The 12763-nt window shown below is 36.9% G+C and overlaps 13 non-coding genes across 13 annotated transcripts; all 13 read right to left on the bottom strand.

The window, feature by feature from the left end:
• Positions 1-182: 182 nt before the first annotated feature.
• Positions 183-254, bottom strand: TRNAP-UGG (transfer RNA proline (anticodon UGG)). The gene has a single exon. It is a non-coding gene; the product is annotated as a tRNA-Pro (tRNA).
• A 388-nt stretch (positions 255-642) lies between these two features.
• On the bottom strand, positions 643-714 carry TRNAP-UGG (transfer RNA proline (anticodon UGG)). Its single transcript has one exon. It is a non-coding gene; the product is annotated as a tRNA-Pro (tRNA).
• A 389-nt stretch (positions 715-1103) lies between these two features.
• Positions 1104-1175, bottom strand: TRNAP-UGG (transfer RNA proline (anticodon UGG)). Its single transcript has one exon. It is a non-coding gene; the product is annotated as a tRNA-Pro (tRNA).
• Positions 1176-2691: 1516 nt separating this feature from the next.
• TRNAP-UGG (transfer RNA proline (anticodon UGG)) lies at positions 2692-2763 on the bottom strand. The gene has a single exon. It is a non-coding gene; the product is annotated as a tRNA-Pro (tRNA).
• Positions 2764-3612: 849 nt separating this feature from the next.
• Positions 3613-3684, bottom strand: TRNAP-UGG (transfer RNA proline (anticodon UGG)). The gene has a single exon. It is a non-coding gene; the product is annotated as a tRNA-Pro (tRNA).
• A 1518-nt stretch (positions 3685-5202) lies between these two features.
• Positions 5203-5274, bottom strand: TRNAP-UGG (transfer RNA proline (anticodon UGG)). Its single transcript has one exon. It is a non-coding gene; the product is annotated as a tRNA-Pro (tRNA).
• Positions 5275-6791: 1517 nt separating this feature from the next.
• Positions 6792-6863, bottom strand: TRNAP-AGG (transfer RNA proline (anticodon AGG)). Its single transcript has one exon. It is a non-coding gene; the product is annotated as a tRNA-Pro (tRNA).
• A 136-nt stretch (positions 6864-6999) lies between these two features.
• Positions 7000-7071, bottom strand: TRNAP-UGG (transfer RNA proline (anticodon UGG)). Its single transcript has one exon. It is a non-coding gene; the product is annotated as a tRNA-Pro (tRNA).
• An 849-nt stretch (positions 7072-7920) lies between these two features.
• On the bottom strand, positions 7921-7992 carry TRNAP-UGG (transfer RNA proline (anticodon UGG)). Its single transcript has one exon. It is a non-coding gene; the product is annotated as a tRNA-Pro (tRNA).
• Positions 7993-9969: 1977 nt separating this feature from the next.
• TRNAP-UGG (transfer RNA proline (anticodon UGG)) lies at positions 9970-10041 on the bottom strand. The gene has a single exon. It is a non-coding gene; the product is annotated as a tRNA-Pro (tRNA).
• Positions 10042-10890: 849 nt separating this feature from the next.
• On the bottom strand, positions 10891-10962 carry TRNAP-UGG (transfer RNA proline (anticodon UGG)). The gene has a single exon. It is a non-coding gene; the product is annotated as a tRNA-Pro (tRNA).
• Positions 10963-12019: 1057 nt separating this feature from the next.
• On the bottom strand, positions 12020-12091 carry TRNAP-UGG (transfer RNA proline (anticodon UGG)). Its single transcript has one exon. It is a non-coding gene; the product is annotated as a tRNA-Pro (tRNA).
• Positions 12092-12480: 389 nt separating this feature from the next.
• On the bottom strand, positions 12481-12552 carry TRNAP-UGG (transfer RNA proline (anticodon UGG)). Its single transcript has one exon. It is a non-coding gene; the product is annotated as a tRNA-Pro (tRNA).
• Positions 12553-12763: the final 211 nt, after the last annotated feature.

The raw sequence follows: 12763 nt of genomic DNA, 5'->3' as shown, positions 1-12763 counted from the left end.
CTGCCTTGCACTGCAGGGAATTCTCCATTTCATTGCCATTATTGTCTTCTTGTTGGCACATTCCGATGTGGTCGCAAAATCCCCAGTCAGTATAATTGTGAGAATTTCTATTATTGTTTTTCTGTCGAATTTCATAACTTGAATTGAAATGCAGGCATAATAATGCAATATGTTAAAAAAGTGGGCTCGTCCGGGATTTGAACCCGAGACCTCTCGCACCCAAAGCGAGAATCATACCCCTAGACCAACGAGCCGATTCTGACTATTGAGTTAGGAGAAAAATTAAAAAAAATCAGTTTCATTCAGTTTTGCGACTCAATTGACAAGTTTTAAAATAGTATTTAGCAAATCTTTATACAATTCCATTTCAGGGTAATGATTCAGTAAACGAAATCAAAAACTGATCTTTAAATTTCGGGTAAACTAACAGCCAAAGCGAGTGACTATATTTGTGATTTACTGCCTTGCACTGCAGGGAATTCTCCATTTCATTGCCATGATTGTCTACTTGTTGGCACATTCCGATGTGGTCGCAAAATCACCGGTCAGTATAATTGTGAGAATTTCTATTATTGTTTTTCTGTCGAATTTCATAACTTGAATTGAAATGCAGGCATAATAATGCAATATGTTAAAAAAAGTGGGCCCGTCCGGGATTTGAACCCGAGACCTCTCGCACCCAAAGCGAGAATCATACCCCTAGACCAACGAGCCGATTCTGACTATTGAGTTAGGAGAAAAATTAAAAAAAATCAGTTTTATTCAGTTTTGCGACTCAATTGACAAGTTTTAAAACAGTATTTAGCAAATCTTTATACAATTCCATTTCAGGGTAATGATTCAGTAAACGAAATCAAAAACTCATCTTTAAACTTTCGAGAAAACTAACAGCCAAAGCGAGTGACCATATTTGTGATTTACTGCCTTGCACTGCAGGGAATTCTCCATTTCATTGCCATTATTGTCTACTTGTTGGCACATTCCGATATGGTCGCAAAATCCCCGGTCAGTATAATTGTGAGAATTTCTATTATTGTTTTTCTGTCGAATTTCATAACTTGAATTGAAATGCAGGCATAATAATGCAATATGTTAAAAAAAGTGGGCTCGTCCGGGATTTGAACCCGAGACCTCTCGCACCCAAAGCGAGAATCATACCCCTAGACCAACGAGCCGATTCTGACTATTGAGTTAGGAGAAAAATTAAAAAAAATCAGTTTTATTCAGTTTTGCGACTCAATTGACAAGTTTTAAAACAGTATTTAGCAAATCTTTATACAATTCCATTTCAGGGTAATGATTCAGTAAACGAAATCAAAAACTCATCTTTAAACTTTCGAGAAAACTAACAGCCAAAGCGAGTGACCATATTTGTGATTTACTGCCTTGCACTGCAGGGAATTCTCCATTTCATTGCCATTATTGTCTACTTGTTGGCACATTCCGATGTGGTCGCAAAATCCCCGGTCAGTATAATTGTGAGAATTTCTATTACTGTTTTTCTGTCGAATTTCATAACTTGAATTGAAATGCAGGCATCATAATGCAATATGTTAAAAAAGGTGGGCTGGTCTGGGATTTGAACCCGAGACCTCTCGCACCCAAAGCGAGAATCAAACCCCTAGACCAACGAGCCGATTCTGACTAATGAATTAGGAGAAAAATTAAAAAAAATCAGTTTTATTCAGTTTTGCGACTCAATTGACAAGTTTTAAAATAGTATTTAGCAAATCTTTATACAATTCCATTTCAGGGTAATGATTCAGTAAACGAAATCAAAAACTGATCTTTAAATTTCGAGTAAACTAACAGCCAAAGCGAGTGACTATATTTGTGATTTACTGCCTTGCACTGCAGGGAATTCTCCATTTCATTGACATGATTGTCTACTTGTTGGCACATTCCGATGTGGTCGCAAAATCCCCGGTCAGTATAATTGTGAGAATTTCTATTTTTGTTTTTCTGTCGAATTTCATAACTTGAATTGAAATGCAGGCATCATAATGCAATATGTTAAAAAATATGGGCTCGACCGGGAGTTGAACCCGGGACCTCTCGCACCCTAGGCGAGAATCATGCCCCTAGGCCAACGAGCCAGACATACATTCAAGAAACGTATGTATAGGTCGGAAAATAATTTATAAATATCTCTTTTCTAAAAGTGTTCAAAGGTTGCCTTATTGATGCAAGTCGAATCTTCAGCAGCCATTTTTCTAACTTTGGCAAAATTATGGGCTCGTCCGGGATTTGAACCCGAGACCTCTCGCACCCAAAGCGAGAATCATACCCCTAGACCAACGAAACGATTCTGACTAATGAGTTAGGAGAGAAATTAAAAAAAATCAGTTTTATTCAGTTTTGCGACTCAATTGACAAGTTTTAAAATAGTATTTAGCAAATCTTTATACAATTCCATTTCAGGGTAATGATTCAGTAAACGAAATCAAAAACTGATCTTTAAATTTCGAGTAAACTAACAGCCAAAGCGAGTGTCCATATTTGTGATTTACTGCCTTGCACTGCAGGGAATTCTCCATTTCATTGCCATTATTGTCTTCTTGTTGGCACATTCCGATGTGGTCGCAAAATCCCCAGTCAGTATAATTGTGAGAATTTCTATTATTGTTATTCTGTCGAATTTCATAACTTGAATTGAAATGCAGGCATAATAATGCAATATGTTAAAAAAGTGGGCTCGTCCGTGATTTGAACCCGAGACCTCTCGCACCCAAAGCGAGAATCATACCCCTAGACCAACGAGCCGATTCTGACTATTGAGTTAGGAGAAAAATTAAAAAAAATCAGTTTTATTCAGTTTTGCGACTCAATTGACAAGTTTTAAAACAGTATTTAGCAAATCTTTATACAATTCCATTTCAGGGTAATGATTCAGTAAACGAAATCAAAAACTCATCTTTAAACTTTCGAGTAAACTAACAGCCAAAGCGAGTGACCATATTTGTGATTTACTGCCTTGCACTGCAGGGAATTCTCCATTTCATTGCCATTATTGTCTACTTGTTGGCACATTCCGATGTGGTCGCAAAATCCCCGGTCAGTATAATTGTGAGAATTTCTATTATTGTTTTTCTGTCGAATTTCATATCTTGAATTGAAATGCAGGCATCATAAAGCAATATGTTAAAAAATGTGGGCTCGTCTGGGATTTGAAACCGAGACCTCTCGCACCCAAAGCGAGAATTATACCCCTAGACCAACGAGCCGATTCTGACTAATGAGTTAGGAGAAAAATTAAAAAAAATCAGTTTTATTCAGTTTTGCGACTCAATTGACAAGTTTTAAAATAGTATTTAGCAAATCTTTATACAATTCCATTTCAGGGTAATGATTCAGTAAACGAAATCAAAAACTGATCTTTAAATTTCGGGTAAACTAACAGCCAAAGCGAGTGACTATATTTGTGATTTACTGCCTTGCACTGCAGGGAATTCTCCATTTCATTGCCATGATTGTCTACTTGTTGGCACATTCCGATGTGGTCGCAAAATCACCGGTCAGTATAATTGTGAGAATTTCTATTATTGTTTTTCTGTCGAATTTCATAACTTGAATTGAAATGCAGGCATAATAATGCAATATGTTAAAAAAAGTGGGCCCGTCCGGGATTTGAACCCGAGACCTCTCGCACCCAAAGCGAGAATCATACCCCTAGACCAACGAGCCGATTCTGACTATTGAGTTAGGAGAAAAATTAAAAAAAATCAGTTTTATTCAGTTTTGCGACTCAATTGACAAGTTTTAAAACAGTATTTAGCAAATCTTTATACAATTCCATTTCAGGGTAATGATTCAGTAAACGAAATCAAAAACTCATCTTTAAACTTTCGAGAAAACTAACAGCCAAAGCGAGTGACCATATTTGTGATTTACTGCCTTGCACTGCAGGGAATTCTCCATTTCATTGCCATTATTGTCTACTTGTTGGCACATTCCGATGTGGTCGCAAAATCCCCGGTCAGTATAATTGTGAGAATTTCTATTATTGTTTTTCTGTCGAATTTCATATCTTGAATTGAAATGCAGGCATCATAATGCAATATGTTAAAAAATGTGGGCTCGTCTGGGATTTGAAACCGAGACCTCTCGCACCAAAAGCGAGAATTATACCCCTAGACCAACGAGCCGATTCTGACTAATAAGTTAGGAGAAAAATTAAAAAAAATCAGTTTTATTCAGTTTTGCGACTCAATTGACAAGTTTTAAAATAGTATTTAGCAAATCTTTATACAATTCCATTTCAGGGTAATGATTCAGTAAACGAAATCAAAAACTGATCTTTAAATTTCGAGTAAACTAACAGCCAAAGCGAGTGACTATATTTGTGATTTACTGCCTTGCACTGCAGGGAATTCTCCATTTCATTGCCATGATTGTCTACTTGTTGGCACATTCCGATGTGGTCGCAAAATCCCCGGTCAGTATAATTGTGAGAATTTCTATTTTTGTTTTTCTGTCGAATTTCATAACTTGAATTGAAATGCAGGCATCATAATGCAATATGTTAAAAAATATAGGGTCGTCCGGGAGTTGAACCCGAGACCTCTCGCACCCTAAGCGAGAATCATGCCCCTAGGCCAACGAGCCAGACATACATTCAACAAACGTATGTATAGGTCGGAAAATAATTTATAAATATCTCTTTTCTAAAAGTGTTCAAAGGTTGCCTTATTGATGCAAGTCGAATCTTCAGCAGCCATTTTTCTAACTTTGGCAAAATTATGGGCTCGTCGGGGATTTGAACCCGAGACCTCTCGCACCCAAAGCGAGAATCATACCCCTAGACCAACGAGCCGATTCTGACTATTGAGTTAGGAGAAAAATTTAAAAAAATCAGTTTTATTCAGTTTTGCGACTCAATTGACAAGTTTTAAAACAGTATTTAGCAAATCTTTATACAATTCCATTTCAGGGTAATGATTCAGTAAACGAAATCAAAAACTCATCTTTAAACTTTCGAGAAAACTAACAGCCAAAGCGAGTGACTATATTTGTGATTTACTGCCTTGCACTGCAGGGAATTCTCCATTTCATTGCCATGATTGTCTACTTGTTGGCACATTCCGATGTGGTCGCAAAATCCCCGGTCAGTATAATTGTGAGAATTTCTATTATTGTTTTTCTGTCGAATTTCATAACTTGAATTGAAATGCAGGCATAATAATGCAATATGTTAAAAAAAGTGGGCTCGTCCGGGATTTGAACCCGAGACCTCTCGCACCCAAAGCGAGAATCATACCCCTAGACCAACGAGCCGATTCCGACTATTGAGTTAGGAGAAAAATTAAAAAAAATCAGTTTTATTCAGTTTTGCGACTCAATTGACAAGTTTTAAAACAGTATTTAGCAAATCTTTACACAATTCCATTTCAGGGTAATGATTCAGTAAACGAAATCAAAAACTCATCTTTAAACTTTCGAGAAAACTAACAGCCAAAGCGAGTGACCATATTTGTGATTTACTGCCTTGCACTGCAGGGAATTCTCCATTTCATTGCCATTATTGTCTACTTGTTGGCACATTCCGATGTGGTCGCAAAATCCCCGGTCAGTATAATTGTGAGAATTTATATTATTGTTTTTCTGTCGAATTTCATATCTTGAATTGAAATGCAGGCATCATAATGCAATATGTTAAAAAATGTGGGCTCGTCTGGGATTTGAAACCGAGACCTCTCGCACCCTAGGCGAGAATCATGCCCCTAGGCCAACGAGCCAGACATACATTCAACAAACGTATGTATAGGTCGGAAAATAATTTATAAATATCTCTTTTCTAAAAGTGTTCAAAGGTTGCCTTATTGATGCAAGTCGAATCTTCAGCAGCCATTTTTCTAACTTTGGCAAAATTATGGGCTCGTCTGGGATTTGAACCCGAGACCTCTCGCACCCAAAGCGAGAATCATACCCCTAGACCAACGAAACGATTCTGACTAATGAGTTAGGTGAGAAATTAAAAAAAATCAGTTTTATTCAGTTTTGCGACTCAATTGACAAGTTTTAAAATAGTATTTAGCAAGTCTTTATACAATTCCATTTCAGGGTAATGATTCAGTAAACGAAATCAAAAACTCATCTTTAAATTTCGAGTAAACTAACAGCCAAAGCGAGTGTCCATATTTGTGATTTACTGCCTTGCACTGCAGGGAATTCTCCATTTCATTGCCATTATTGTCTTCTTGTTGGCACATTCCGATGTGGTCGCAAAATCCCCGGTCAGTATAATTGTGAGAATTTCTATTATTGTTTTTCTGTCGAATTTCATATCTTGAATTGAAATGCAGGCATCATAATGCAATATGTTAAAAAATGTGGGCTCGACTGGGATTTGAAACCGAGACCTCTCGCACCCAAAGCGAGAATTATACCCCTAGACCAACGAGCCGATTCTGACTAATGAGTTAGGAGAAAAATTAAAAAAAATCAGTTTTATTCAGTTTTGCGACTCAATTGACAAGTTTTAAAATAGTATTTAGCAAATCTTTATACAATTCCATTTCAGGGTAATGATTCAGTAAACGAAATCAAAAACTGATCTTTAAATTTCGAGTAAACTAACAGCCAAAGCGAGTGACTATATTTGTGATTTACTGCCTTGCACTGCTGGGAATTCTCCATTTCATTGCCATGATTGTCTACTTGTTGGCACATTCCGATGTGGTCGCAAAATCCCCGGTCAGTATAATTGTGAGAATTTCTATTTTTGTTTTTCTGTCGAATTTCATAACTTGAATTGAAATGCAGGCATCATAATGCAATATGTTAAAAAATATAGGCTCGTCCGGGAGTTGAACCCGGGACCTCTCGCACCCTAAGCGAGAATCATGCCCCTAGGCCAACGAGCCAGACATACATTCAACAAACGTATGTATAGGTCGGAAAATAATTTATAAATATCTCTTTTCTAAAAGTGTTCAAAGGTTGCCTTATTGATGCAAGTCGAATCTTCAGCAGCCATTTTTCTAACTTTGGCAAAATTATGGGCTCGTCCGGGATTTGAACCCGAGACCTCTCGCACCCAAAGCGAGAATCATACCCCTAGACCAACGAGCCGATTCTGACTATTGAGTTAGGAGAAAAATTAAAAAAAATCAGTTTTATTCAGTTTTGCGACTCAATTGACAAGTTTTAAAACAGTATTTAGCAAATCTTTATACAATTCCATTTCAGGGTAATGATTCAGTAAACGAAATCAAAAACTCATCTTTAAACTTTCGAGAAAACTAACAGCCAAAGCGAGTGACTATATTTGTGATTTACTGCCTTGCACTGCAGGGAATTCTCCATTTCATTGCCATTATTGTCTTCTTGTTGGCACATTCCGATGTGGTCGCAAAATCCCCGGTCAGTATAATTGTGAGAATTTCTATTATTGTTTTTCTGTCGAATTTCATATCTTGAATTGAAATGCAGGCATCATAAAGCAATATGTTAAAAAATGTGGGCTCGTCTGGGATTTGAAACCGAGACCTCTCGCACCCAAAGCGAGAATTATACCCCTAGACCAACGAGCCGATTCTGACTAATGAGTTAGGAGAAAAATTAAAAAAAATCAGTTTTATTCAGTTTTGCGACTCAATTGACAAGTTTTAAAATAGTATTTAGCAAATCTTTATACAATTCCATTTCAGGGTAATGATTCAGTAAACGAAATCAAAAACTGATCTTTAAATTTCGGGTAAACTAACAGCCAAAGCGAGTGACTATATTTGTGATTTACTGCCTTGCACTGCAGGGAATTCTCCATTTCATTGCCATGATTGTCTACTTGTTGGCACATTCCGATGTGGTCGCAAAATCACCGGTCAGTATAATTGTGAGAATTTCTATTATTGTTTTTCTGTCGAATTTCATAACTTGAATTGAAATGCAGGCATAATAATGCAATATGTTAAAAAAAGTGGGCCCGTCCGGGATTTGAACCCGAGACCTCTCGCACCCAAAGCGAGAATCATACCCCTAGACCAACGAGCCGATTCTGACTATTGAGTTAGGAGAAAAATTAAAAAAAATCAGTTTTATTCAGTTTTGCGACTCAATTGACAAGTTTTAAAACAGTATTTAGCAAATCTTTATACAATTCCATTTCAGGGTAATGATTCAGTAAACGAAATCAAAAACTCATCTTTAAACTTTCGAGAAAACTAACAGCCAAAGCGAGTGACCATATTTGTGATTTACTGCCTTGCACTGCAGGGAATTCTCCATTTCATTGCCATTATTGTCTACTTGTTGGCACATTCCGATGTGGTCGCAAAATCCCCGGTCAGTATAATTGTGAGAATTTCTATTATTGTTTTTCTGTCGAATTTCATATCTTGAATTGAAATGCAGGCATCATAATGCAATATGTTAAAAAATGTGGGCTCGTCTGGGATTTGAAACCGAGACCTCTCGCACCCAAAGCGAGAATTATACCCCTAGACCAACGAGCCGATTCTGACTAATAAGTTAGGAGAAAAATTAAAAAAAATCAGTTTTATTCAGTTTTGCGACTCAATTGACAAGTTTTAAAATAGTATTTAGCAAATCTTTATACAATTCCATTTCAGGGTAATGATTCAGTAAACGAAATCAAAAACTGATCTTTAAATTTCGAGTAAACTAACAGCCAAAGCGAGTGACTATATTTGTGATTTACTGCCTTGCACTGCAGGGAATTCTCCATTTCATTGCCATGATTGTCTACTTGTTGGCACATTCCGATGTGGTCGCAAAATCCCCGGTCAGTATAATTGTGAGAATTTCTATTTTTGTTTTTCTGTCGAATTTCATAACTTGAATTGAAATGCAGGCATCATAATGCAATATGTTAAAAAATATAGGGTCGTCTGGGATTTGAAACCGAGACCTCTCGCACCCAAAGCGAGAATTATACCCCTAGACCAACGAGCCGATTCTGACTAATAAGTTAGGAGAAAAATTAAAAAAAATCAGTTTTATTCAGTTTTGCGACTCAATTGACAAGTTTTAAAATAGTATTTAGCAAATCTTTATACAATTCCATTTCAGGGTAATGATTCAGTAAACGAAATCAAAAACTCATCTTTAAATTTCGAGTAAACTAACAGCCAAAGCGAGTGTCCATATTTGTGATTTACTGCCTTGCACTGCAGGGAATTCTCCATTTCATTGCCATTATTGTCTTCTTGTTGGCACATTCCGATGTGGTCGCAAAATCCCCGGTCAGTATAATTGTGAGAATTTCTATTATTGTTTTTCTGTCGAATTTCATATCTTGAATTGAAATGCAGGCATCATAATGCAATATGTTAAAAAATGTGGGCTCGACTGGGATTTGAAACCGAGACCTCTCGCACCCAAAGCGAGAATTATACCCCTAGACCAACGAGCCGATTCTGACTAATGAGTTAGGAGAAAAATTAAAAAAAATCAGTTTTATTCAGTTTTGCGACTCAATTGACAAGTTTTAAAATAGTATTTAGCAAATCTTTATACAATTCCATTTCAGGGTAATGATTCAGTAAACGAAATCAAAAACTGATCTTTAAATTTCGAGTAAACTAACAGCCAAAGCGAGTGACTATATTTGTGATTTACTGCCTTGCACTGCTGGGAATTCTCCATTTCATTGCCATGATTGTCTACTTGTTGGCACATTCCGATGTGGTCGCAAAATCCCCGGTCAGTATAATTGTGAGAATTTCTATTTTTGTTTTTCTGTCGAATTTCATAACTTGAATTGAAATGCAGGCATCATAATGCAATATGTTAAAAAATATAGGCTCGTCCGGGAGTTGAACCCGGGACCTCTCGCACCCTAAGCGAGAATCATGCCCCTTGGCCAACGAGCCAGACATACATTCAACAAACGTATGTATAGGTCGGAAAATAATTTATAAATATCTCTTTTCTAAAAGTGTTCAAAGGTTGCCTTATTGATGCAAGTCGAATCTTCAGCAGCCATTTTTCTAACTTTGGCAAAATTATGGGCTCGTCCGGGATTTGAACCCGAGACCTCTCGCACCCAAAGCGAGAATCATACCCCTAGACCAACGAGCCGATTCTGATTATTGAGTTAGGAGAAAAATTAAAAAAAATCAGTTTTATTCAGTTTTGCGACTCAATTGACAAGTTTTAAAACAGTATTTAGCAAATCTTTATACAATTCCATTTCAGGGTAATGATTCAGTAAACGAAATCAAAAACTCATCTTTAAACTTTCGAGAAAACTAACAGCCAAAGCGAGTGACTATATTTGTGATTTACTGCCTTGCACTGCAGGGAATTCTCCATTTCATTGCCATTATTGTCTTCTTGTTGGCACATTCCGATGTGGTCGCAAAATCCCCGGTCAGTATAATTGTGAGAATTTCTATTATTGTTTTTCTGTCGAATTTCATATCTTGAATTGAAATGCAGGCATCATAAAGCAATATGTTAAAAAATGTGGGCTCGTCTGGGATTTGAAACCGAGACCTCTCGCACCCAAAGCGAGAATTATACCCCTAGACCAACGAGCCGATTCTGACTAATGAGTTAGGAGAAAAATTAAAAAAAATCAGTTTTATTCAGTTTTGCGACTCAATTGACAAGTTTTAAAATAGTATTTAGCAAATCTTTATACAATTCCATTTCAGGGTAATGATTCAGTAAACGAAATCAAAAACTGATCTTTAAATTTCGGGTAAACTAACAGCCAAAGCGAGTGACTATATTTGTGATTTACTGCCTTGCACTGCAGGGAATTCTCCATTTCATTGCCATGATTGTCTACTTGTTGGCACATTCCGATGTGGTCGCAAAATCACCGGTCAGTATAATTGTGAGAATTTCTATTATTGTTTTTCTGTCGAATTTCATAACTTGAATTGAAATGCAGGCATAATAATGCAATATGTTAAAAAAAGTGGGCCCGTCCGGGATTTGAACCCGAGACCTCTCGCACCCAAAGCGAGAATCATACCCCTAGACCAACGAGCCGATTCTGACTATTGAGTTAGGAGAAAAATTAAAAAAAATCAGTTTTATTCAGTTTTGCGACTCAATTGACAAGTTTTAAAACAGTATTTAGCAAATCTTTATACAATTCCATTTCAGGGTAATGATTCAGTAAACGAAATCAAAAACTCATCTTTAAACTTTCGAGAAAACTAACAGCCAAAGCGAGTGACCATATTTGTGATTTACTGCCTTGCACTGCAGGGAATTCTCCATTTCATTGCCATTATTGTCTACTTGTTGGCACATTCCGATGTGGTCGCAAAATCCCCGGTCAGTATAATTGTGAGAATTTCTATTATTGTTTTTCTGTCGAATTTCATATCTTGAATTGAAATGCAGGCATCATAATGCAATATGTTAAAAAATGTGGGCTCGTCTGGGATTTGAAACCGAGACCTCTCGCACCCAAAGCGAGAATTATACCCCTAGACCAACGAGCCGATTCTGACTAATAAGTTAGGAGAAAAATTAAAAAAAATCAGTTTTATTCAGTTTTGCGACTCAATTGACAAGTTTTAAAATAGTATTTAGCAAATCTTTATACAATTCCATTTCAGGGTAATGATTCAGTAAACGAAATCAAAAACTGATCTTTAAATTTCGAGTAAACTAACAGCCAAAGCGAGTGACTATATTTGTGATTTACTGCCTTGCACTGCAGGGAATTCTCCATTTCATTGCCATGATTGTCTACTTGTTGGCACATTCCGATGTGGTCGCAAAATCCCCGGTCAGTATAATTGTGAGAATTTCTATTTTTGTTTTTCTGTCGAATTTCATAACTTGAATTGAAATGCAGGCATCATAATGCAATATGTTAAAAAATATAGGGTCGTCCGGGAGTTGAACCCGAGACCTCTCGCACCCTAAGCGAGAATCATGCCCCTAGGCCAACGAGCCAGACATACATTCAACAAACGTATGTATAGGTCGGAAAATAATTTATAAATATCTCTTTTCTAAAAGTGTTCAAAGGTTGCCTTATTGATGCAAGTCGAATCTTCAGCAGCCATTTTTCTAACTTTGGCAAAATTATGGGCTCGTCCGGGATTTGAACCCGAGACCTCTCGCACCCAAAGCGAGAATCATACCCCTAGACCAACGAGCCGATTCTGACTATTGAGTTAGGAGAAAAATTTAAAAAAATCAGTTTTATTCAGTTTTGCGACTCAATTGACAAGTTTTAAAACAGTATTTAGCAAATCTTTATACAATTCCATTTCAGGGTAATGATTCAGTAAACGAAATCAAAAACTCATCTTTAAACTTTCGAGAAAACTAACAGCCAAAGCGAGTGACTATATTTGTGATTTACTGCCTTGCACTGCAGGGAATTCTCCATTTCATTGCCATGATTGTCTACTTGTTGGCACATTCCGATGTGGTCGCAAAATCCCCGGTCAGTATAATTGTGAGAATTTCTATTATTGTTTTTCTGTCGAATTTCATAACTTGAATTGAAATGCAGGCATAATAATGCAATATGTTAAAAAAAGTGGGCTCGTCCGGGATTTGAACCCGAGACCTCTCGCACCCAAAGCGAGAATCATACCCCTAGACCAACGAGCCGATTCCGACTATTGAGTTAGGAGAAAAATTAAAAAAAATCAGTTTTATTCAGTTTTGCGACTCAATTGACAAGTTTTAAAACAGTATTTAGCAAATCTTTACACAATTCCATTTCAGGGTAATGATTCAGTAAACGAAATCAAAAACTCATCTTTAAACTTTCGAGAAAACTAACAGCCAAAGCGAGTGACCATATTTGTGATTTACTGCC

The sequence above is a fragment of the Saccoglossus kowalevskii genome, chromosome 22 (genome assembly GCF_978046115.1).
Source record: "Saccoglossus kowalevskii chromosome 22, keSacKowa6.1, whole genome shotgun sequence".
NCBI classification, from domain to species: domain Eukaryota; kingdom Metazoa; phylum Hemichordata; class Enteropneusta; family Harrimaniidae; genus Saccoglossus; species Saccoglossus kowalevskii.
Note: the sequence above shows the minus strand (reverse complement) of the source record. Positions and strands in the feature narration are given on the sequence as shown.